Raw genomic sequence first — 25,507 nt, 5'->3', positions numbered from 1 at the left:
AGAATATGATCTGCTATAGGACACCAAGTGTAGACTGTTACTATCTGGAGAATATGATCTGCTATAGGACACCAAGTGTAGACTGCCACTATCTGGAGAATATGATCTGCTATAGGACACCAAGTGGAGACTGGTACTATCTGGAGAATATGATCTGCTGTAGGACACCAAGTGTAGACTGCCACTATCTGGAGAATATGATCTGCTATAGGACACCAAGTGTAGACTGCCACTATCTGGAGAATATGATCTGCTATAGACCACCAAGTGTAGACTGCAACTATCTGGAGAATATGATCTGCTGTAGGACACCAAGTGTAGACTGCCACTATCTGGAGAATATGATCTGCTATAGACCACCAAGTGGAGACTGGCACTATCTGGAGAATATGATCTGCTATAGACCACCAAGTGGAGACTGGTACTATCTGGAGAATATGATCTGCTATAGGACACCAAGTGGAGACTGGCACTATCTGGAGAATATGATCTGCTATAGACCACCAAGTGGAGACTGGTACTATCTGGAGAATATGATCTGCTATAGACCACCAAGTGGAGACTGGTACTATCTGGAGAATATGATCTGTTATAGGACACCAAGGGTAGACTGGTACTATCTGGAGAATATGATCTGCTATAGACCACCAAGTGGAGACTGTCACTATCTGGAGAATATGATCTGCTATAGACCACCAAGTGGAGACTGTCACTATCTGGAGAATATGATCTGCTATAGACCACCAAGGGTAGACTGGCACTATCTGGAGAATATGATCTGCTATAGACCACCAAGTGGAGACTGTCACTATCTGGAGAATATGATCTGCTGTAGGACACCAAGGGTAGACTGGTACTATCTGGAGAATATTATCTGCTGTAGGACACCAAGTGTAGACTGCCACTATCTGGAGAATATGATCTGCTGTAGGACACCAAGTGGAGACTGTCACTATCTGGAGAATATGATCTGCTGTAGACCACCAAGTGTAGTAGACTGCCACTATCTGGAGAATATGATCTGCTATAGGACACCAAGTGGAGACTGGTACTATCTGGAGAATATGATCTGCTATAGGACACCAAGTGTAGACTGGGACTATCTGGAGAATATGATCTGCTATAGGACACCAAGTGGAGACTGGGACTATCTGGAGAATATGATCTGCTATAGGACACCAAGTGTAGACTGCCACTATCTGGAGAATATGATCTGCTATAGGACACCAAGTGTAGACTGGGACTATCTGGAGAATATGATCTGCTGTAGGACACCAAGTGGAGACTGGGACTATCTGGAGAATATGATCTGCCATAGGACACCAAGTGCAGACTGTCACTATCTGGAGAATATGATCTGCTATAGGACACCAAGTGGAGACTGGTACTATCTGGAGAATATGATCTGCTATAGGACACCAAGTGCAGACTGGTACTATCTGGAGAATATGATCTGCTATAGGACACCAAGTGTAGACTGGTACTATCTGGAGAATATGATCTGCTATAGGACACCAAGTGTAGACTGTTACTATCTGGAGAATATGATCTGCTATAGGACACCAAGTGTAGACTGTCACTATCTGGAGAATATGATCTGCTATAGGACACCAAGTGGAGACTGAGACTATCTGGAGAATATGATCTGCTATAGGACACCAAGTGGAGACTATCACTATCTGGAGAATATGATCTGCTATAGACCACCAAGTGTAGACTGCACTATCTGGAGAATATGATCTGCTATAGGACACCAAGTGGAGACTGGTACTATCTGGAGAAAATGATCTGCTATAGGACACCAAGTGGAGACTGCCACTATCTGGAGAATATGATCTGCTATAGACCACCAAGTGGAGACTGGCACTATCTGGAGAATATGATCTGCTATAGACCACCAAGTGGAGACTGGTACTATCTGGAGAATATGATCTGCTATAGGACACCAAGTGGAGACTGGCACTATCTGGAGAATATGATCTGCTATAGGACACCAAGTTGAGACTGTCACTATCTGGAGAATATGATCTGCTATAGACCACCAAGTGGAGACTGTTACTATCTGGAGAATATGATCTGCTATAGGACACCAAGTGTAGACTGTCACTATCTGGATAATATGATCTGCTATAGGACACCAAGTGGAGACTGGTACTATCTGGAGAATATGATCTGCTATAGACCACCAAGTGGAGACTGTCACTATCTGGAGAATATGATCTGCTATAGGACACCAAGTGTAGACTGTTACTATCTGGAGAATATGATCTGCTATAGACCACCAAGTGTAGACTGTCACTATTTGGAGAATATGATCTGCTATAGGACACCAAGTGGAGACTGGGACTATCTGGAGAATATGATCTGCTATAGGACACCAAGTGTAGACTGCACTATCTGGAGAATATGATCTGCTATAGGACACCAAGTGTAGACTGTTACTATCTGGAGAATATGATCTGCTATAGGACACCAAGTGTAGACGGTAACTATCTGGAGAATATGATCTGCTATAGGACACCAAGTATAGACTGTCACTATTTGGAGAATATGATCTGCTATAGACCACCAAGTGGAGACTGGGACTATCTGGAGAATATGGTGTGATGTTAAACAAGTTCTCTGATGCTAACAGAGAAATGTATTTTCTTGGTGACCTGAACATTGACTGGTTAGAAACTAGTTGTCCTCTCAAGAGGAAGCTTCTAACTGTGACTAATGCCTGTAATATGACCCAGGTTACCACTCAACCAACTAGAGTGTATATCAATAGTTTTGGATCTGTGACATCCATTTGTATTGATCGTATATTCACTAATACTGCAGAGCTTTGCTCCAAAGCAATATCAGTTCCCATTGGCTGTAGAGACCATAACAATATCAGTTCCCATTGGCTGTAGAGACCATTACAATATCAGTTCCCATTGGCTGTAGTGACCATTACAATATAAGTTCCCATTGGCTATAGTGACCATTACAATATCAGTTCCCATTGGCTGTAGAGACCATTACAATATCAGTTCCCATTGGCTGTAGTGACCATTACAATATAAGTTCCCATTGGCTGTAGAGAACCATTACATTATCAGTTCCCATTGGCTGTAGTAACCATTACATTATCAGTTCCCATTGGCTGTAGTGACCATTACATTATCAGTTCCCATTGGCTGTAGTGACCATTACATTATCAGTTCCCATTGGCTGTAGAGACCATTACATTATCAGTTCCCATTGGCTGTAGAGACCATTACATTATCAGTTCCCATTGGCTGTAGTGACCACTTACATTATCAGTTCCCATTGGCTGTAGTGACCATTACATTATCAGTTCCCATTGGCTGTAGAGACCATTACATTATCAGTTCCCATTGGCTGTAGAGACCATTACATTATCAGTTCCCATTGGCTGTAGTGACCATTACATTATCAGTTCCCATTGGCTGTAGAGACCATTACATTATCAGTTCCCATTGGCTGTAGTGACCATTACATTATCAGTTTCCATTGGCTGTAGTGACCATTACATTATCAGTTCCCATTGGCTGTAGTGACCATAACAATATCAGTTCCCATTGGCTGTAGTGACCATAACATTATCAGTTCCCATTGGCTGTAGTGACCATAACAATATCAGTTCCCATTGGCTGTAGTGACCATTACAATACCAGTTCCCATTGGCTGTAGTGACCATTACAATACCAGTTCCCATTGGCTGTAGTGACCATTACAATATCAGTTCCCATTGGCTGTAGTGACCATTACAATACCAGTTCCCATTGGCTGTAGTGACCATTACAATACCAGTTCCCATTGGCTGTAGTGACCATTACATTATCAGTTCCCATTGGCTATAGTGACCATTACATTATCAGTTCCCATTGGCTGTAGAGACCATTACAATATCAGTTCCCATTGGCTGTAGTGACCATTACATTATCAGTTCCCATTGGCTGTAGTGACCATTACATTATCAGTTCCCATTGGCTGTAGTGACCATTACATTATCAGTTCCCATTGGCTGTAGAGACCATAACATTATCAGTTCCCATTGGCTGTAGTGACCATAACAATACCAGTTCCCATTGGCTGTAGAGACCATTACAATATCAGTTCCCATTGGCTGTAGAGACCATTACATTATCAGTTCCCATTGGCTGTAGTGACCATTACAATACCAGTTCCCATTGGCTGTAGAGACCATTACATTATCAGTTCCCATTGGCTGTAGTGACCATTACATTATCAGTTCCCATCGGCTGTAGAGACCATTACATTATCAGTTCCCATTGGCTGGTAGTGACCATAACATTGTGGCAATAACAAGGAAAGCCAAAGTACCAAAGGCAGGGGCCTAAAAGTTATTTATCAGAGATCATACAAAATGTTTTCTCAGGACTCATTTGTTGAAGATGTGAAACATGTATGTTGGTCTGATGTGTATAAAGGAGGAGGATCAAGATGCAGCACTTGGGGAGTATTTGTTAAATTATTCAGGCCTGAAACTAAACTGTGAAAGCTGTTAGAGCTCCCTGGATTGATGATGAATTTATATAAATTGTGTGATTCATAGAAATGATGCAAAAGAGTTGGTCGAGTTAGTTTGGGAGAAGTGGAAAAACTATAGTTATCCATCACTAATGATAAGCCACCAAGTATAGACAACCTAGATGGGAAACTATTGAGAACGGTAGCAGACTGTATTGCCACCCCTATTTGCTATACTGGATACTTTTCATATTTACCTTAACCCTCCCGTTGTGTTGCTCTGACCAAGGTCCCCACTGAGCAGTAACTGGTTACATTAAGCTAGATGGAAGCTAGATGGGAAACTTTTGAGAACGGTAGCAGACTGTATTGCCACCCCTATTTGCTATACTGGATACTTTTTCATATTTACCTTAACCCTCCCGTTGTGTTGCTCTGACCAAGGTCCCCACTGAGCAGTAACTGGTTACATTAAGCTAGATGGAAGCTAGATGGGAAACTTTTTGAGAACGGTAGCAGACTGTATTGCCACCCCTATTTGCTATACTGGATACTTTTTCATATTTACCTTAACCCTCTCCCGTTGTGTTTGCTCTGACCAAGGTCCCCACTGAGCAGTAACTGGTTACATTAAGCTAGATGGAAGCTAGATGGGAAACTATTGAGAATGGTAGCAGACTGTACTGCCACCCCTATTTGCCATGTCTTTAACCAAAGCCTAAAGGAGGGTGTGTGTCCACAGGAAGCTAAAGTAATTCCACTGCCTAAAAATAGTAAAGCACCCTTTGCTGGCTCTAACAGCCGACCAATCAGTTTGCTGCCTGTTCTTAGTAATGGAAACAATTGTGTTTGAACAAATACAATTACATTTTTTTAAAGAACAAGTTAACTACTGACTTTCAGCATGCATATAGTTATGTATAGAGCCATGTCATCGTGGAATGCTCTGCCACCAGAGGTTACTCAGACAAAAGCAAGTTTAGCTTTTAAAAAATGGGGGAAAACATTGTATCACAGCTCCTCTCCTCTTTCTAAACATCTAATTTAACTGTACTGTATATAATAATATGAATATGTACAGTGAGGGGAAAAAGTATTGGATCCCCTGCTGATTTGGGGAAAAGTATTGGATCCCCTGCTGATTTGGGGGAAAAGTATTGGATCCCCTGCTGATTTGGTACGTTAGCTAGAGAGGCTCTGGGTGATGGGGTGCAGAGAGGGTGCTCTGTGTGCTGTGGGGTGCAGAGAGGGTGCTCTGTGTGCTGTGGTGCAGAGAGGGTGCTCTGTGTGATGTGGTGCAGAGAGGGTGCTCTGTGTGCTGTGGTGCAGAGAGGGTGCTCTGTGTGATGGTGCAGAGGGGAAGCGGCCTGCATATGGTGGGTCTCTGCCTGTTGGGCGATGCTGCTCTCCACCTCTCCGGTAGGGCTGAGTGTCTGCTCCTCCACTCCTTACCCGGTGCGGCATGAGTCTGAGTACCTTCTTGGCCCAGTCGGGCCCCCCTTAGAGGACTGGAGTAACGCTCTGCTACTCCATCTGTTCTTCTCTGTCCTCCTTAGATGTGATACTGATAGCCCTCCTCTTTCGTTCTGAAAGATTCTAGCTCCTCCTCTCCCTCCTGTGACGGCTGTGTTGGCTGGCTAGCAAGCTACCGAGGTGGCTGACTGGCTGTTGTTGAAGAAAGCTTCCCATCCACTAGATATACGTCACACTGGCAGCATCGTCTATAGGACAGACATCGCCATCTGCTGAATGGAGGGGTAATGCAGTTTAGGGAAAAATAATAATAAACTCTTAACAAAAATAATTGTTTTTTTCTTTAATTATATCATAATATTAATTTGAGATGTACAATTTCATATTATTATGTAATGAAATAAATAAAAAAATATGTTTTGTAAAAAAATAAAATAAAAAAAACGTTCCCTCAACTGCGCTACTCACTCCAGTCAGCAGATGGCGATATTTGTCTTTGTGTCCGTGCTCTGAGAACACTCGATGAGGCAGCCATCTTCTAAAGATTGCATAGCCCACTCTGGTAGAGCTGTGCTTCTGAGGTTCATCAGTCAGCCATGGAAAGGACATACAGAAGTACAGCCACCACTAAGTTACAGAAGAAGAATGTCAAGGCACAGCATTAAAGGAAATAGAATATAGAATAGCCTTTTGTGTCTCTATGGTTCAAGGTTATACAGTTCTAAAATATATATTATACTTTTTTACTCCGTACATTTTCCCAAAAGTACTCGTTACATTTTGAATGCTTAGCAGGACAGGAAAATGGTCCAATTCACACACTTATCAAGAGAACATCCCTGGTCATCCCTACTGCCTCTGATCTGGCTGACTCACTAAAACACACATGCTTAGTTTGTAAATGATGTCTGAGTGTTGGAGCCAGTGGCGGTCTGTGCCGTTTAAGATGAGGGAGGACGATTTTCTTTTCATGAGCACGGCCTTATTTCTATTACAGCATGTTGGATGACTGCCATTCATATTCCATTCACCCAGTTCAATGTAACATCGATAGGTTTAGGCTACTACATGATACTCACATGTTCCCTATTCCCATCATGAGGTTGCTACAACCTAGCATGAATGTTTACAACGTAGGTGCACAGGTCGAGAGAAATTTGAGTAATCAAAGTGAAAGACATTGACACATTCAATTCCGCTTTGCACAATCTTGCCTGCATCTAGCTGATCTAGGGTGTAATCATTAGTCCAACAGTTGCAAATGAGAGTTTCTATTGGACAAATTCAGGTATGTTTATCCCCGTTCTGTTAGCTTCCGTTTAAGAAACGTTTTTTAATAGAATCGGTGGAATGAATACACCCCTGATCACACGAAAACACAGTTTAATTTCATAGCAGCCACATATAAACAGCATGATCCCTTTGATCGTTGGATAATTATTTCTCGCATCTACGCGCTCTCCTCCTCTCACCTTTTCCCTTCGCTTGTGGACTTCAGTGCACAACACATCAGCTGTATGTGACCAGGCGAAAAAAACTTTCCAAGCAAAACCTTCATATCATAACCGCTAACCACACACAGCCTACATCGTTGGCACCATGTTAGCTAAAGTCAAATCAACATAGCGTTAGTAAACCCGCTACAATCATGCAGTACAGTGTACAGTCAGCAGCAATTTTTTATTTTTTTATTTAACCTTTATTTAACTAGGCAAGTCAGTTAAGAGCAAATTCGTATTTACAATGACGGGCTACACCGGCCAAACCTGGACGACGCTGGGCCAATTGTGTGCCGCCCTATGGGACTCCCACTGAGATGCAGTGCCTTAGACCGCTGCACAGTTTAGCAGCTACACCGGTGGGCACCCGTGGCAATAAATTAATAAAACCAAAAGCTTACCTTGACTTGGACGAGTTCCAGTGTTGGATAGCCATAGCCAGTTAGCTAACATAGCATCTGTTTGAGCCAGGTGGTTGAGTAGGCTAAACTAGCTGCTGAATTCGCTAGCTGAGTAAGTGAAAGTGAAAAAATTATAATAATACAAAATATATCCACCCTCCCTCTCTCTCCTCTCTCTCTCGCTTCTCCTTCATTTTTAGAGGAGATTCATTTGTTCAAAACTGTTCAACTATTGTCTTTCTCTCTCTTTGAGTCAACTACTCACCACATTTTATGCACTGCAGTGCTAGCTAGCTGTAGCTTATACCTTCAGTACTACATTCATTATCTGATCCTTCGATTTGGGTGGACAAAATGTCAGTTCTGTTTCTAGTCAAATGTTAATGCTGAGTGCCAGGTCTCTCTCCATTCAGAGACATCATTATCAAGCCTGTCTGTCAGTGCCAGGTCTCTCTCCATTCAGAGACATCATTATCAAGCCGTTCTGTCAGTCTGGACTTCATCACATCATCTTGCAAGTAAGTCTCCATGTGCTGGGCTCCATACATGTTTCTGTGATCACATAGTCACTGTTCTATTACCAATGGCAGTTAGGATTAGAAATATCTGACACACAAACAGGTACTATGTTGAAGTTTGAAGTTTGGTCAGAGCTAAAACTAAACTAACTAACTAAACTAAACTAATGACAGCTTTGCAAAATGACAACATCCAACATGGTGCCTGGTGTGGTTGCTAGGTGATTTGTGGAGCAAATGAGTGTGCAAAGCTGTAATCAAGGCAAAGGGTGGCTATTTGAAGAATCTCAAATATAAAATGTATTATGATTCGTTTAACACTTTTTTGGTTGCTACATGATTCCATATGTGTTATTTAATAGTTTTGATGTCTTCACTAGTATTCTACAATGTAGAAAATAGTAAAAATAAAGAAAAACCCTTGAATGAGTAAGCGTGTCCAAACTTTTGACTGGTAGTGTTTGTAGGGCTTGCATTTGCTCCATAAATCACCTAGCAACCGCACCAGTTGGATGTTGTCATTTATTATACTTTTTTATTTTTATTATTATTAACAACAAATCAATACAATGAAATGTTGTGGGCGAACACAAGTACATATAAAGAATATACACAATTGGGACTAGGGGCGGGACTAGGGGCGGGGCTACATTATCACATTACACAGTTGAAAGTCCGTGTTGCCCAGAGACAGCCCCAAAACATCACTGCTCTAGAGGAGATCTGCATAGAGGAATGGGCCAAAATACCAGCAACAGTGTGTGAAAACCTTGTGAAGACTTACAGAAAATGTTTGACCTGTGTCATTGCCAACAAAGGTATATAACAAAGTATTGAGAAACTTTTGTTATTGACCAAATACTTATTTTCCACTATAATTTGCAAATACATTCATTAAAAATCCTACAATGTGATTTTCTGGATTTTTTTTCTAAATTTGTCTGTCATAGTTGACGTGTACCTATGATGAAAATTACAGGCCTCTCTCATCTTTTTAAGTGGGAGAACTTGCACAATTGGTGGCTGACTAAATACTTTTTTCCCCCACTGTATGTCCTGAGGTTCAGGTCTTGACACGTTCCTGAATAATAAAGCAACACCTGAGGGAATGGCATCTAAAACAATTGCAACATCTTTAGGTGTTACAGGGATCTTGTTAAGTGATAAGAATTCCTTATAATTAAGTAAAAGACCCTCTGCATGTACAAGTTTGCTCACCAATAGGATATTATTTCGGAACCAATATTCTAAAAACAAAGAAGTAATTTTATACAATATGTCCCGATTATTCCATATACAATATCTGTGTGGAGAAAAATGATGCTAATAAATGAAGGACCATGACAAGAAAACCTGCCGATGAAAAGCAGAGAGTTTCACTGGAACTTTGTCAATATTATAATTACAAATCAACATGAAGTTAAGGCCTCCAAAAGTAGAGAAGACATGATGAGGAATAAAGTTCCACATAGAAGTGGGTCTTGTTAGGAATTGTTTTATCCAATTGGCGCAGTGGTCTAAGGCTCTGCATCGCAGTGCTAGCTGTGCCACTAGAGATCCTGGTTCGAATCCAGGCTCTGTCTTAGCCTGCCGCGACCGGGAGACCCCATGGGGCGGCGCGCAATTGGCCCAGCGTTGTCCAGGGTAGGGAAGGGAATGGCCGGCAGGGATGTAGCTCAGTTGATAGAGCATGGCGTTTTCAATGCCAGGGTTGTGGGTTCAATTCCCACAGGGGGTATAAAAAAATATTAATGCATGCACTAACTAACTGTAAGTCGCTCTGGATAAGAGCGTCTGCCAAAATGTAAAAAATAAAAATAAAATAAAGTATTATTTAAGGTAGTAAAGTCCAGATAGGATGTTGTGGTGAAGGTAACCTAGAGTGGACTTGTGATGTTTGTTTGTGTTTCTGCTGGCCAGAGGGGGCAGGCGCTCCGTGTTTAAACGAATGGGGGAAAGAGATGTGAATTGTTTTGCTCTCAAGGAAAGGGCGCCATTGAAAGGCGTGATTACTGGGGTAGCGGTAAATGTGAAAGCTGACCAACTGAAGGGGAAGATTACCGGTGTTTGTGATGCTCGTCGTTTGGTGCGACGCAGACAGGGTGGAGTGAGTGTTGAAACAGATGAGTCATCGTCTATTCTTTTGAGTTTTGATGTTGAGTCTTTGCCCCGACAAAGTGATGTTAGGATATATAAGTTATCCTGTACGAGCTTTTGTTGCCGAATACATTACGTTGTTACAGGTGGCAAGCTTATGGGCATGTGGCAGCAGTGTGTAGGAGGGAGGTTCCAAGGTGTGAGAAGTGTGCAGAAGGGCATGAGACAAAGGAATGTGTAGCATTGGGGAAAGTAGTGGTGTGTGTTAATTGAAGGGGTGGCCATGGGGCTGGGGATCAGACATGTCCGGTGCGAGAGAAGTTGAGGTTTCCAGGATTAGAGTAGTGAAGAAGTTGCTGAGGCAGTGAAGAAAGTAGAGGAAGATGGGTCAAGGGGGAGGGATCCTGAGAGGAGTGGTGTGAGTAGTAGATCTGTACCAGTACAGAGGGATAAACCAACCAGTGATATATGTTTCAGTAAGATTGGTTTTTTTGGCGTTTATAGCAATGGTTATCAACTGTACTGCAGGGATGGAACGTAAGTCGCAGATAATTGAGGTTGTGGTGGCAGCTGCAGAGAGGTATTTGGGTGTGCGAGACTTGACATCAGAAGAGTTACAGGGAGTGTTAAGTGGTGATGTCACATCATTTCAGGCTGTTGGCCTGAAGTAGGAATAAATAGATTTAAATAGCGGAGTATGGTATTTATTATATATTGTTTTGTTTTGTGAGTGTAGTGTTAGATAGTAATGTATTTGTTTATTATTATTTTCAAGCAAATTATAAGGGAGTTATACTCCAGTCTAGTAGGTGGCGGTAATGCAACATTTATTTATTTATGCCAACCGCCGTTAAACCTCATCGAAGAAGAAGAAGAAGAAGAAGAAGAAGAAGAAGGACGTTGTTATTTGTCTTTTAGGCGTTCCTGCCAGCGTGACGTATAATCTAGTGGACGAGACGGGACGTTTTCAACAACATCTAGTCAGCCGCCTCGGTAGCTTGCTAAGTAATATATACGAAACATTCAAGCTCTTTAGACTGTTTCGTTGTATATTTGTCCCTGTGTTTTAAACATACTAATTTCGTATAGCTAGTTGCCCCATTTAATATTTACGTTGTTAATCAGGTTAGTAGCTAGCTGGCTTGCTAATTTAGCTTAGAACCAGGCAAGTCGTTAATGCTAACTAGCAATCTAGCTAGCTAACATCCCCAACCATGAGCTCACTAACAACTACCCCCTGCTAAAGAAGAGGAGGTCTGTTGGACGGAGAAAGAAGCTCTGGGGCTGAACATTGTCGTGAAAGAAGAAGAGGAGTATGTTACAGTGAAAGAAGAGGAAGAACCTTTCAGAGTGAAAGAGGAAGAGGGGATGGAGGCCATCACAGTGGAGGAAGAGGAGGCTATCAGTATCACATTGAAAGAAGAGGAGGAGAATGTTACAGTGAAAGAAGAGGAAGAACCTTTTAGAGTGAAAGAGGAAGAGGGGGATAGAGGCTGTCACAGTGGAAGAAGAGGAGGTAGAAGCTTTCAGAATGAAAAAGGAGGAAGAGGAGGCCATAACACTGAAAGATGAAGAAGATGATGTTATAGAGAAAGAACCTTTTGGAGAGGAAGAGGAGAAGCTATGTTAAGAAAAGAGGAGGAGGGAAGACGTTTTGGGAGAGGAAGAGGAGACTGAAGATCTGATTAACACCAGTGAGTACTGTCTTAAAAACAGGGGCATAAACTGCAGTTGTCGAAATAATGTATAGTTTTGATACACTGAACAAAAAAAATTTATGTAAAGTGTTGGTCCGATGTTTCATGAGCTGATATAGTAGCCACCCTTTGCCTTGATGACAGCTTTGCACAATCTTGGCATTCTCTCAACCAGCTTCATGAGGTAGTCACCTGGAATGCATTTCCAATTAACAGGTGTGCCTTCTTAAAAAAGTTCATTTGTGGAATTTCTTTCCTTCTTTATGCATTTGAGCCAATCAGTTGGGTTGTGACAAGGTTAGGGTTGGTATACAGAAGATGGCCCTATTTGGTAAAAAGACCAAGTCAATATAATGGCAAGAACAGCTCACAAAAGCAAAGAGAAACCACAGTCCATCATTATTTTATGACATGAATGTCAGTCAATCTGGAACATTTCAATAACTTTTCAAGTTTCTTCAAGTGCAGTCGCAAAAATCATCAAGCGCTATGATGAAACTGGCTCTCATGAGGACCGCCACAGGAATGGAAGACCCAGAGTTACCTCTGCTGCAGAGGATAAGTTCATTAAAGTTACCAGCCTCAGAAATCGGCAATTAACTGCACCTCAGATTGCAGCCCAAATAAAGGCTTCACAGAGTTCAAGTAACAGACACATCTCAAAATGAGTACTCCCGAGTGGCGCAGTGGTTTAAGGCACTGCATCGCAGTGCTAGCTGTGCCACTAGAGATCCTGGTTCGAATCCAGGCTCTGTCGTAGCGGCCGCGACCGGAGACCCATGGGGCGGCGCACAATTGGCCCAGCGTCGTCCAGGGTAGGGAGGGAATGGCCGGCAGGGATGTAGCTCAGTTGGTAGTGCATGGCGTTTGCAATGCCAGGGTTGTGGGTTTGATTCCCATTAACTGTAAGTCGCTCTGGATAAGACTAAAATGTAAATGTAAATGTAACATCAACTGTTCAGAGGAGACTGTGTGAATCAGGCCTTCATGGTTGAATAAGCTACAAAAGAAACCACTACTAAAGGACACCAATAATAAGAAAGGACTTGCTTGGGCCAAGTAATACAAGGAATGGACATTAAACCAGGGGGAAATCTGTCCCTTTGGTCTGATGAGTCCAAATTAGAGATTTTTGGTTCCAACCGCTGTGTCTTTGTGAGACGTAGAGTAGGTGAACGGATGATCTCCGCATGTGTAGTTCCCACCGTAAAGCATGGAGGAGGGGGTGTGATGGTGTGGAGGTGCTTTGCTGGTGACACTGTCTGTGATGTTTTCAGAATTCAAGGCACACTTAACCAGCATGGCTACCACAGCATTCTGCAGCGATACGCCATCCCATCTGGTTTGCGCTTAGAGGGACTATAATTTGTTTTTTAACAGGACAATGACCCAACACACCTCCAGGCTGTGTAAGGGCTATTTGACCAAGAAGGAGAGTGATGGAACGTTTCATCAGATGACCTGGTCTCCACAATCACCTGACCCCAACCCAATTGAGACGGTTTGGGACGAGTTGGACCGCAGAGTGAAGGAAAAGCAGCCAACAAGTGCTCAGCATATGTGGGAACTCCTTCAAGACTGTTGGAAAAGCATTCCAGATGACTACCTCATGAAGCTGGTTGAGAGAATGCCAAGAGTGCGCAAAGCTGTCATCAAGGCAAAGGGTGGCTACTTTGAAGAATCTAAAATGTAAAATTATATTTAGATTTCTTTAACACTTTTTCAGTTACTACATGATTCCATATGTGTTATTTCATAGTTTTGATGTCTTTACTATTATTCTACAATGTGGAAAATGGTCAAAATAATGAAAAACCCTTGAATGAGTAGGTGTGTCCAAACTTTTGACTGGTACTGTATATTTTCTATATATTTGTTTTATGTATTTTTTTTGTTTTTTTGCCCAACTGTTGTTGCGTAGGATACATTTACATTTGACATTTTAGTCATTTAGCAGACGCTCTTATCCAGAGCGACTTACAGGAGCAATTAAGGTTACGTACTTGCTCATGGGCACATCGACAGCTTTTTACCTAGTCGGCTCGGGGATTAGAACCAGCGACCTTCGGTTACTGGCACAATGCTCTTAACCACTAAGCTACCTGCCGTATCAATTTAACTTGTTGCTGTATTTATGTTGTCCATTATGTTCAGTCTTTTATCTACTTTAAAAAACAATAACTATTGCAATAATAATACAATTAGAAAATATCTCTGTAGCGTGATGAGTGACATTTACCATTAAACCCAACCCAATACCATTACCCTCCCAAACATCTCTATATGTAGTGTGATGAGTGACATTTACCGTTAAACCCAACCCAATACCATTACCCTCCCAAACATCTCTATATGTAGCGTGATGAGTGACATTTACCGTTAAACCCAACCCAATACCATTACCCTCCCAAACATCTCTATATGTAGCGTGATGAGTGATATTTACCGTTAAACCCAACCCAATACCATTACCCTCCCAAACATCTCTATATGTAGCGTGATGAGTGACATTTACCATTAAACCCAACCCAATACCATTACCCTCCCAAACATCTCTATATGTAGCGTGATGAGTGACATTTACCGTTAAACCCAACCCAATACCATTACCCTCCCAAACATCTCTATATGTAGCGTGATGAGTGATATTTACGTTAAACCCAACCCAATACCATTACCCTCACAAACATCTCTATATGTAGCGTGATGAGTGATATTTACCGTTAAACCCAACCCAATACCATTACCCTCCCAAACATCTCTATATGTAACGTGATGAGTGATATTTACCGTTAAACCCAACCCAATACCATTACCCCTCCCAAACATCTCTATATGTAGCGTGATGAGTGATATTTACCGTTAAACCCAACCCAATACCATTACCCTCCCAAACATCTCTATAAACGTGATGAGTGATATTTACCGTTAAACCCAACCCAATACCATTAACCTTGCAAGACACTAGACAGTGTGTGTTGGGGACTTCTACCATTGAAGACCATTAGAGACCATAACATTGAAACCAGTAGCTGTAGCCTAATGGTGTGCTTGTTCACCAGGAATGGTTTAAATAATCCAGACCTTCTTTGAAGGGAATAAACCAAAACACGGGCCGTTTCATGGACACAGATTAGGCCTAAGAGATGGACAAAACGGAATTGTAGTAAGTAGGTAGCATGGAGCTGCGGCTTCGAGTATTGCTTCTTCATCTTTTGTAATGTACACCTAAAATGTATCCTATACTGACTAGGCTATTTATCCATTAGGCCTAATAAATGCATAACAACAGTCAAGTTTAATAGTGTTTTTATTAGCCTACAACAGGGTGTCCCAAACTCGGTCCTCGGGACCCCGAGCTTTGATTATTTGGATCAGCTGTAGTGCTAGGGAAAAACCTAAACGTGCATCCTTTGGGGTCCCGAGTTTGGGAAACACTGGCCTCCAAGCATTACAGCCACTCTGGGATGACTTGGCACTACAGACACTGGCCTCCAAGCATTACAGCCACTCTGGGATGACTTGGCACTACAGACACTGTGATTTAGTTTGCCAGGTATGTTTACTGAGAACACATTCTCACTTACAGCAACGACCTGGGGAATAGTTACAGGGGAGAGGAATGCGCCAATTGGAAGCTGGGGATGATTAGGTGGCCATGATGGTATGAGGGCCAGCTTTGGAATTGAGTGACAGGACACCGTGGTTAACACCCCTACTCTTACGATAAGTGAAATGGGATCTTTAGTGACAACAGAGAGTCAGGACACCCGTTTAACGTCCCATCCAAAAGGCTGCACCCAACACAAGGTAATTCCCCCAATCACTGCCCTGGGATATTTTTTTTTGACCAGAGGAAAGAGTGCCTCCTACTGGCCCTCCAACACCACTTCCATCAGCATCTGGTATCCCATCCAGGGACCGACCAGGACCAACCCTGCTTAGCTTCACAGCCAGCAGTGGTATGCTGCTGGCTAACACGCTCTGCTTTTTTATTGAGGGATCTAGTCCCGAATAAACCTCATAGGAAGACAGTTTCATCATGTGGAAGTTTCATTCAGCTCTCTGTTTAACTAAATAATATGTTTGTCTTTGGCAGGAGAGAGACCAGACTCTCACTCTGACAGCGGGAAGAGTCCTTCAGGGGAACCAGACCCAGAGACGTCCAGACCAGCGAGACCATATCACTGCTCCCACTGTGAAAAGAGTTTCAGCTTGTTAGCGTGCCTAAAACAGCATGAGAGGAAACACTCAGGAGAAAAGCCTTTCCAATGTGCCCAGTGTGGAAAGAGAGTTTTACCTGGTTAGGAAGCCTATGGGGGCATAAGAGAATACACTCTGGAGAGAAGCCTTACCACTGCTCCCAATGTGGAAAGCGTTTATCAAGTTAGGTAACCTGAAGGAGCATGTGAGGACACACACAGGAGAAAAGCCTTTCCAATGTGCCCAGTGTGGAAAGAGTTTTAACCGGTTAGGAAACCTAAGAGAGCATAAAAGGACACACACACGAGAAAAGCCATACCAATGCTCCCTGTGTGGAAAGAGTTTTAGCCTTTTAGGGTACCTTAAAGAACATGAGAGGAGACACACACAAGAAAAGCCCTACCAATGCTCCCTCTGTGGAAAGAGTTTTACCAAGTTAGGGGCCCTGAATAGGCATGAGAGGACACACACAGGAGGGGATAAGACCTACCACTGCTCCCTGTGTGATAAGAGTTTTAACCGGTTAAGACATCTGAATAAGCATGAAAGGATACATACACAGGAGGAGAAGACATACCACTGCTCTCATTGTGGAAAGACATTTTCCCAGTCAGAGGACCTGAAATCACATGAGAGAATAGAGAGGCTGTGTTCTGACTTATGTTTTTGACTGAGAATTAGTGTTTTTGTTTATGCCAGAGTTCATTAGAGTTATCAGCCTCAGAAATTGCAGCCCAAATGAATGTTTCACAGAGTTAAAGTAACAGACACATCTCAACATCAACTGTTCAGAGGAGACTGCGTGAATCAGGCCTTCATGGTCGAATTGTTACAAAGAAATCACTACTAAAGGGCACCAATAATAAGAAGGGACTTGCTTGGGCCAAGGAACACGAAATGGACATTAGACCGGTGGAAATTGTGTGGAGTCCAATTTGGAGATTTCTGGTTCTAAACGCTGTGTCTTTGTGAGACACGATGTGGGTGGGAACGTATGATCTCCGCATGTGTATTTCCCACCGTAAAGCATGGAGGAGGAGTTGTTATGGTGTTGGGGTGCTTTGCTGGTGACACTGTCTGTGATTTATTTAGAATTCAAGGCACACTTAACCAGCATGGCTACCACAGCATTCTGCAGCGATACTCCATCCCATCTGGTTTGGGCTAAGTGGGACTATCATTTGTTTTTGTACAGGACTATGACCCAACAAACCTCCAGGCTGTGTAAGGGCTATTTTACCAAGAAGGAGAGTGATGGAGTGCTGCATCAGATGACCTGGTCTCCACAATCCCCCGACCTCAACCCAATTGAGATGGTTTGGGATGAGTCGGACCGCAGAGTGAAGGAAAAGCAGCCAACAAGTGCTCAGCATATGTGGTAACTCCTTCAAGACTGTTGGAAAAGCATTCCATGTGAAGCTGGTTGAGAGAATGCCAAGAGTGTGCAAAGCTGTCATCAAGGCAAAGGGTGGCTATTTGAAGAATCACAAATATAAAATACATTTTGATTTGTTCAACACTTTTTTGGTTAATACATGATTCCATGTGTTATTTCATAATTGTTATGTCTTCACTATTGTTTTACAATGTAGAAAATAGTAAAAATAAAGAAAAACCCTTGAATGAGTAGGTGTGTTCAATCTTGGTACTGTATATATATATATATATATATATATATATATATATATATATATATATATATATATATATACAGCTGTGGAAAATATTAAGGACCACTGCACATTTTTCTTAAATCAGCATCTCTACATGTATGACAGCCATTCCATTCCAGTGTCTGTTGAATTCCAACACAGGCACACCTCATTCTACTGAATTAGGTACTGATTAGGTGATCACCTGAACCAAATCTTATTTAACGAGGAAAAGTATAAAAACCACTGCTGTGGTCATCAAAAAATAACTATTGACCATGCCAAAAGAGTTGAAAAGGAATGTTTTGAGTGTGGAAAAGAAGGGTTCAATTCAAATTTCAAAGACAGCGGTTCATAAGAACAAGGTCAAGCAGCAGACATTGGGGACAACAAAGCTACAGACTGGCAGAGGGCGAAAACGACTCTCTACTGACCGGGATGACCGCCAACTCATTCGAATGTCACTCAGCAACCGTAGGATGACATCAAGTGACCTACAATAATATGGCAAACGGCAGCTGGGGTGAAGTGCATGGCGAGTTCGAAACATGCTCCTAGGGGCAGGGCTGAAGTCGTGCAAAGCTAGAAAAAAGCCCTTCATCAATGAGAAGCAAAGAAGAGCCAGGCTGAGGTTTGCAAAAGACCATAAGGATTGGACCGTAGAGGACTGGAGTAAGGTAATCTTCTCTGAGGAGTCCAATTTTCAGCTTTGCCCAACACCTGGTCGTCTAATGGTTAGACGGAGACCTGGAGAGGCCTACAAGCAACAGTGTCTCGCACCCACTGTGAAATTTGGTGAAGGATCGGTGATGATCTGGGGGTGCTTCAGCAAGGCTGGAATCGGGCAGATTTGTCTTTGTGAAGGACGCATGAATCAAGCCACGCACAAAGTTGTCCTGGAAGAAAACTTGCTTCCTTTTGCTCTGACATTGTTCCCCAACTCTGAGGATTGGTTTTTCCAGCAGGACAATGCGCTATGCCACAAAGCCAGGTCAATCAAGGTGTGGATGGAGGACCACCAGATTAAGACCCTGTCATGGCCAGCCCCAATCTCCAGACCTGAACCCCATTGAAAACTTCTGGAATGTGATCAAGAGGAAGATGGATGGTCACAAGCCATCAAACAAAGCCGAGCTGCTTGAATTCTTGCGCCAGGAGTGGCATAAAGTCACCCAACATCAATGTGAAAGACTGGTGGAGAGCAGGCCAAGACGCATGAAAGCTGTGATTGAAAATCAGGGGTTATTCCACCAAATATTGATTTCTGAACTCTTCCTTAGTTAAAACATTAGTATTGTGTTGTTTAAAAATGAACATGAACTTATTTTCTTTGCATTATTCGAGGTCTGACAACACTGCATATTTTTTTTGTTATTTTGACCAGTTGTCATTTTCTGCAAATAAATGCTCTAAATTACAATATTTTTATTTGGAATTTGGGGAGAAATGTTGTCAGTAGTTTATAGAATAAAACAAACATGTTATTTTTACCCAAACACATACCTATAAATAGTGAAACCAGAGAAACTTATATTTTTGCAGTGGTCTCTTAATTTTTTCTGAAGCTCTATATACAAGAATCAATGATATCAACATTATAGTTTTAACCATGTTGAGGCGATACAGTGTTGGTTTACATTTACATTGTTTCTAAACATTGGAGTAAAAAAAGCTTATTTTGGGATCTGATGGGGTACGACAGTTGAACTAAGCTCATGAGGCATGTGTTATATTCTTCAAGAATCAATGGCTATATACGCTGCTAAAAAAATAAAGGGAACACTTAAACAACACAATGTAACTCCAAGTCAATCACACTTCTGTGAAATCAAACTGTCCACTTAGGAAGCAACACTGATTGACAATAAATTTCACATACTGTTGTGCAAATGGAATAGACAACAGGTGGAAATTATAGGCAATTAGCAAGACACCCCCAATAAAGGAGTGGTTCTGCAGGTGGTGACCACCGACCACTTCTCAGTTCCTATGCTTCCTGGCTGATGTTTTGGTCACTTTTGAATGCTGGCGGTGCTTTCACTCTAGTGGTAGCATGAGACGGAGTCTACAACCCACACAAGTGGCTCAGGTAGTGCAGCTCATCCAGGATGGCACATCAATGCGAGCTGTGGCAAGAAGGTTTGCTGTGTCTGTCAGCGTAGTGTCCAGAGCATGGAGGCGCTACCAGGAGACAGGCCAGTACATCAGGAGACGTGGAGGAGGCCTTAGGAGGGCAACAACCCAGCAGCAGGACCACTACCTCCGCCTTTGTGCAAGGAGGAGCAGGAGGAGCACTGCAGAGCCCTGCAAAATGACCTCCAGCAGGCCACAAATGTGCATGTGTCTGCTCAAACGGTCAGAAACTGACTCCATGAGGGTGGTATGAGGGCCCGACGTCCACAGGTGGGGTTGTGCTTACAGCCCAACACCGTGCAGGACGTTTGGCATTTGCCAGAGAAAACCAAGATTGGCAAATTCGCCACTGGCGCCCTGTGCTCTTCACAGATGAAAGCAGGTTCACACTGAGCACATGTGACAGACGTGACAGAGTATGGAGACGCCGTGGAGAACGTTCTGCTGCCTGCAACATCCTCCAGTATGACCGGTTTGGCGGTGGGTCAGTCATGGTGAGGGTGGCATTTCTTTGGGGGGCCGCACAGCCCTCCATGTGCTCGCCAGAGGTAGCCTGACTGCCATTAGGTACCGAGATGAGATCCTCAGACCCCTTGTGAGACCATATGCTGGTGCGGTTGGCCCTGGGTTTCTCCTAATGCAAGACAATGCTAGACCTCATGTGGCTGGAGTGTGTCAGCAGTTCCCTGCAAGAGGAAGGCATTGATGCTATGGACTGGCCCGCCCGTTCCCCAGACCTGAATCCAATTGAGCACATCTGGGACATCATGTCTCGCTCCATCCACCAACGCCATGTTGCACCACAGACTGTCCAGGAGTTGGCGGATGCTTTAGTCCAGGTCTGGGAGGAGATCCCTCAGGAGACCATCCGCCACCTCATCAGGAGCATGCCCAGGCGTTGTAGGGAGGTCATACAGGCACGTGGAGGCCACACACACTACTGAGCCTAATTTTGACTTGTTTTAAGGACATTACATCAAAGTTGGATCAGCCTGTAGTGTGGTTTCCACTTTAATGTTAGTGTGACTCCAAATCCAGACCTCCATGGGTTGATAAATTTGATTTCCATTGATAATTTTTGTGTGATTTTTGTTGTCAGCACATTCAACTATGTTAAGAAAAAGTATTTAATAAGATTATTTCATTCATACAGATCTAGGATGTGTTATTTTAGTGTTCCCTTTATTTTCTTGAGCAGTGTATATATATATATATATATATATATATATATATATATATATATATATATATAATCTCAACAAAAAAAGAAATCCTCCGACTGTCAACTGTGTCAATCTGTGTGTGATTTGTCTTGCAGAAAATCACACACAGAACGAGCAGTATGGCTGGTGGCATTGCCATGCTGGAGGGTCATGTCAGGATGAGCCTGCAGGAAGGGTACCACATGAGGGAGGATGATGTCTTCCCTTTAACGCACAGCGTTGAGATTGCCTGCAATGACAACAAGCTCAGTCAGATGATGCTGTGACACACCGCCCCAGACCATGACGGACACTCCACTTCCAAATCGATCCCGCTCCATAGTACAGGCCTTGGTGTAACGCTCATTCCTTCGAAGATAAACACGAATCCGACCATCACCCCTGGTGAGACAAAACCGCGACTCGTCAGTGAAGAGCACTTGTTACCAGTCCTGTCTGGTCCAACAACGGTGGGTTTGTGCCCATAAGCGACGTTATTGCCGGTGATGTCTGGTGAGGACCTGCCTTACAACAGGCCTACAAGCCATCAGTCCAGCCTCTCTCAGCCTGTTGCGGACAGTCTGAGCACTGATGGAGGGATTGTGCGTTCCTGGTGTTACTCGGGCAGTTGTTGTTGCCATCCTGTACCTGTCCCGCAGGTGTGATGTTCGGATGTACCGATCCTGTGCAGGTGTTGTTACACATGGTCTGCCACTGCGAGGACGATCAGCTGTCCGTCCTGTCTCCCTGTAGCACTGTCTTAGGCGTCACACAGTACGGACATTGCAATTTATTGCCCTGGCCACATCTGCAGTCCTCATGCCTCCTTGCAGCATGCCTAAGGCACTTTCACGCAGATGAGCAGGGACCCTGGGCATCTTTCTTTTGGTGTTTTTCAAAGTCAGTAGAAAGGCCTCTTTAGTGTCCTAAGTTTTCATAACTGTGACCGTCTGTAAGCTTTTAGTGTCTTAACGACCGTTCCACAGGTGCATGTTCATTAATTGTTTATGGTTCATTGAACAAGCATGGGAAACAGTGTTTAAACCCTTTACAATTAAGATCTGTGAAGTTATTTGGATTTTTACGAATTATCTTTGAAAGACAGGGTCCTGAAAAAGGGACATTTTTTTGCTGAGTTTATATACAGTGGGGAGAACAAGTATTTTTATACACTGCCGATGTTGCAGGTTTTCCTACTTACAAAGCATGTAGAGGTCTGTAATTTTTATCATAGGTACACTTCAACTGTGAGAGACGGAATCTAAAACAAAAATCCAGAAAATCACATTGTATGATTTTTAAGTAATTAATTTGCATTTTATTGCATTATTGCACCACTCCAGATGGAGATCTGCGTGTTTCTGGCGTTCCTGCCAGCGTGACGTATAATCTAGTGGACGAGACGGGACGTTTTCAACAACATCTAGTCAGCCACCTCCGTAGCTTGCTAGCCAATATAGACGAAACATTCAAGCTCTTTAGACTGTTTCGTTGTATATTTGTCCCTGTGTTTTAAACATACTAATTTCGTATAGCTAGTTGCCCCATTTAATTTAATATTTACGTTGTTAATCAGGTTAGTAGCTAGCTGGCTTGCTAATTTAGCTTAGAACCAGGCTAGTCGTTAACGCTAACTAGCAATCTAGCTAGCTAACATCACCGACCATGACCTCACTAAGCAACTACCCCCCTGCTAAAGAAGAGGAGGTCTGCTGGACGGAGAAAGAAGCTCTGGGGCTGAACATTGTCGTGAAAGAAGAACAGGAGGATGTTTCAGTAAAAGGAGCGGAAGAACCTTTCAGAGTGAAAGAGGAAGAGGGGATAGAGGCCATCACAGTGGAGGAAGAGGAGGCTATCAGTATCACATTGAAAGAAGAGGAGGAGAATGTTACAGTGAAAGAAGAGGAAGAACCTTTCAGAGTGAAAGAGGAAGAGGGGATAGAGGCCATCACAGTGGAGGAAGAGGAGGTAGAAGCTTTCAGAATGAAAAAGGAGGAAGAGGAGGCTGTTATGGTGAAAGAAGCTTTTGGAGAGGAAGAGGAGACTGAAGATCTGATTAACACCCGTGAGTACTGTTTTAAAAGCAGGGTCACAAACTGCACTTGTTGAATTAATGTATTGTTTTGATACAAGTTTTGAGAGTGTGCAATTGGCATGCTGACTGGAGAAATGTCCACCAGAGCTGTTGCCAGATAAATGAATGTTAAGTTCTCTACCCTGAGCCACCTCCAGTGTCGCTTTAGAGAATTTGACAGTACGTCCAACAGGCCTCACAAACGTAGACCACGTGGCGTCGTGTGAGTGAGCGGTTTGCTGATGTGAACAGACCCCATGGTTATGGTATGGGCATGCGTAGGCTACGGACAACGAACACAATTGTAGAAATGGGGCACTCTGTCGTTTTAGAGAATTTGACAGTACATCCAACTGGCCTCAAAACCTTAGACCACATATACAAATTGCATTTTATCTATGGCAATTTGAACGCACAAAAATACCGTGACAAGATCCTGAGGCCCATTTTTTTAAAAGTATCTGTGACCAACAGATGCATATCTGTATTCCCAGTCATGTGAAATCCATAGATTAGGGCCTAACGAATTTATTTCAATTGACTGATTTGTTATATGAACTGTAACTCAGTAAAACTGTAGAAATTGTTGCATGTTGCTTTTAGATTTTAGTTCAGTATACATGGCTCTGGGCCTAGCCATTGAATCTTGGAGAATATAACTTATATATGCCCACTGAGGTTAGTTCAACTGTCGTACCCCGTCAGCACCCAACATATAAGCTTGTTTTACTCCAATGTACTGCCAAGGCAGCAGCTACTCTTCCTGGGGTTTATTATGGATCCCCATTAGTTCCTGCCAAGGCAGCAGCTACTCTTCCTGGGGTTTATTATGGATCCCCATTAGTTCCTGCCAAGGCAGCAGCTACTCTTCCTGGGGTTTATTATGGATCCCCATTAGTTCCTGCCAAGGCAGCAGCTACTCTTCCTGGGGTTTATTATGGATCCCCATTAGTTCCTGCCAAGGCAGCGGCTACTCTTCCTGGAGTTTATTATGGATCCCCATTAGTTCCTGCCAAGGCAGCAGCTACTCTTCCTGGGGTTTATTATGGATCCCCATTAGTTCCTGCCAAGGCAGCAGCTACTCTTCCTGGGGTTTATTATGGATCCCCATTAGTTCCTGCCAAGGCAGCAGCTACTCTTCCTGAGGTCCAGCAACATAAAGGCAGTTATATACAATTTAAAATATTACATGACATTACACTTCATAACACTTTTCACAACTCATTTAGTGTGTTTCCTCAGGCCACTATTCTACTACCACATATCTACAATACAACATCCATGTGTACGTGTGTATATAGTACGTGTCTTATCATGTGTCTGTGCCTATGTTTGTGTTGCTTCACAGTCCCCGCTCTTCATAAGGTATATTTTTATCTGTTCTTTAAATCTGATTCTACTGCTTGCATCAGTTACTTGATGTGGAATAGAGTTCCATGTAGTCATGACTCTATGTAGTACTGTTTGCCTCCCATAGTCTGTTCTGGACTTGGGGACTGTGAAGAGACCTCTGGTGGCATGTCTTGTGGGGGTATGCATGGGTGTCTGAGCTGTGTGATAGTAGTTTAAGCAGACACCTCGGTACATTCAGCTTGTCAACACTGAAGTCAATGTCTCCTCCACTTTGAGCCATGAGAGATTGACATGCATATCATTAATGTTAGCTCCCTGTGTACATTTAAGGGCCAGCCGTGCTGCCCTGTTCTGAGCCAACTGTAATTTTATGAGGTCCCTCTTTGTGTCACCTGACCACACGACTGAACAGTAGTCCAGGAGCAACAAAACTAGGGCCTGTAAGACCTGCCTTGTTGATATTGTTGTTAAGAATGCAGAGTAGCGCTTTATTATGGACAGACTTCTCCCAATCTTAGCTACTGTTGTATCAATATGTTTTGACCATGACAGTTTACAATCCAGGGTTACTGATAACCTGAACCAGGTTGCAGGCACTGGTTACAGTTTGAAGCTTTCTCTTGAGTGGGCAGCTTGTTGAAAGCCAGTCAATATTGAAATAACCCAGAAAATATACCTCTTTGTTGATATCACATACATTATCAAGCATTTCACACATGT

Source organism: Coregonus clupeaformis, unplaced genomic scaffold (genome assembly GCF_020615455.1).
Source record: "Coregonus clupeaformis isolate EN_2021a unplaced genomic scaffold, ASM2061545v1 scaf1221, whole genome shotgun sequence".
In the NCBI taxonomy this organism is placed as follows: Eukaryota; Metazoa; Chordata; class Actinopteri; order Salmoniformes; family Salmonidae; genus Coregonus; species Coregonus clupeaformis.
The sequence above is the reverse complement of the archived record's forward strand: the minus strand, read 5'-3'. Positions refer to the sequence as shown.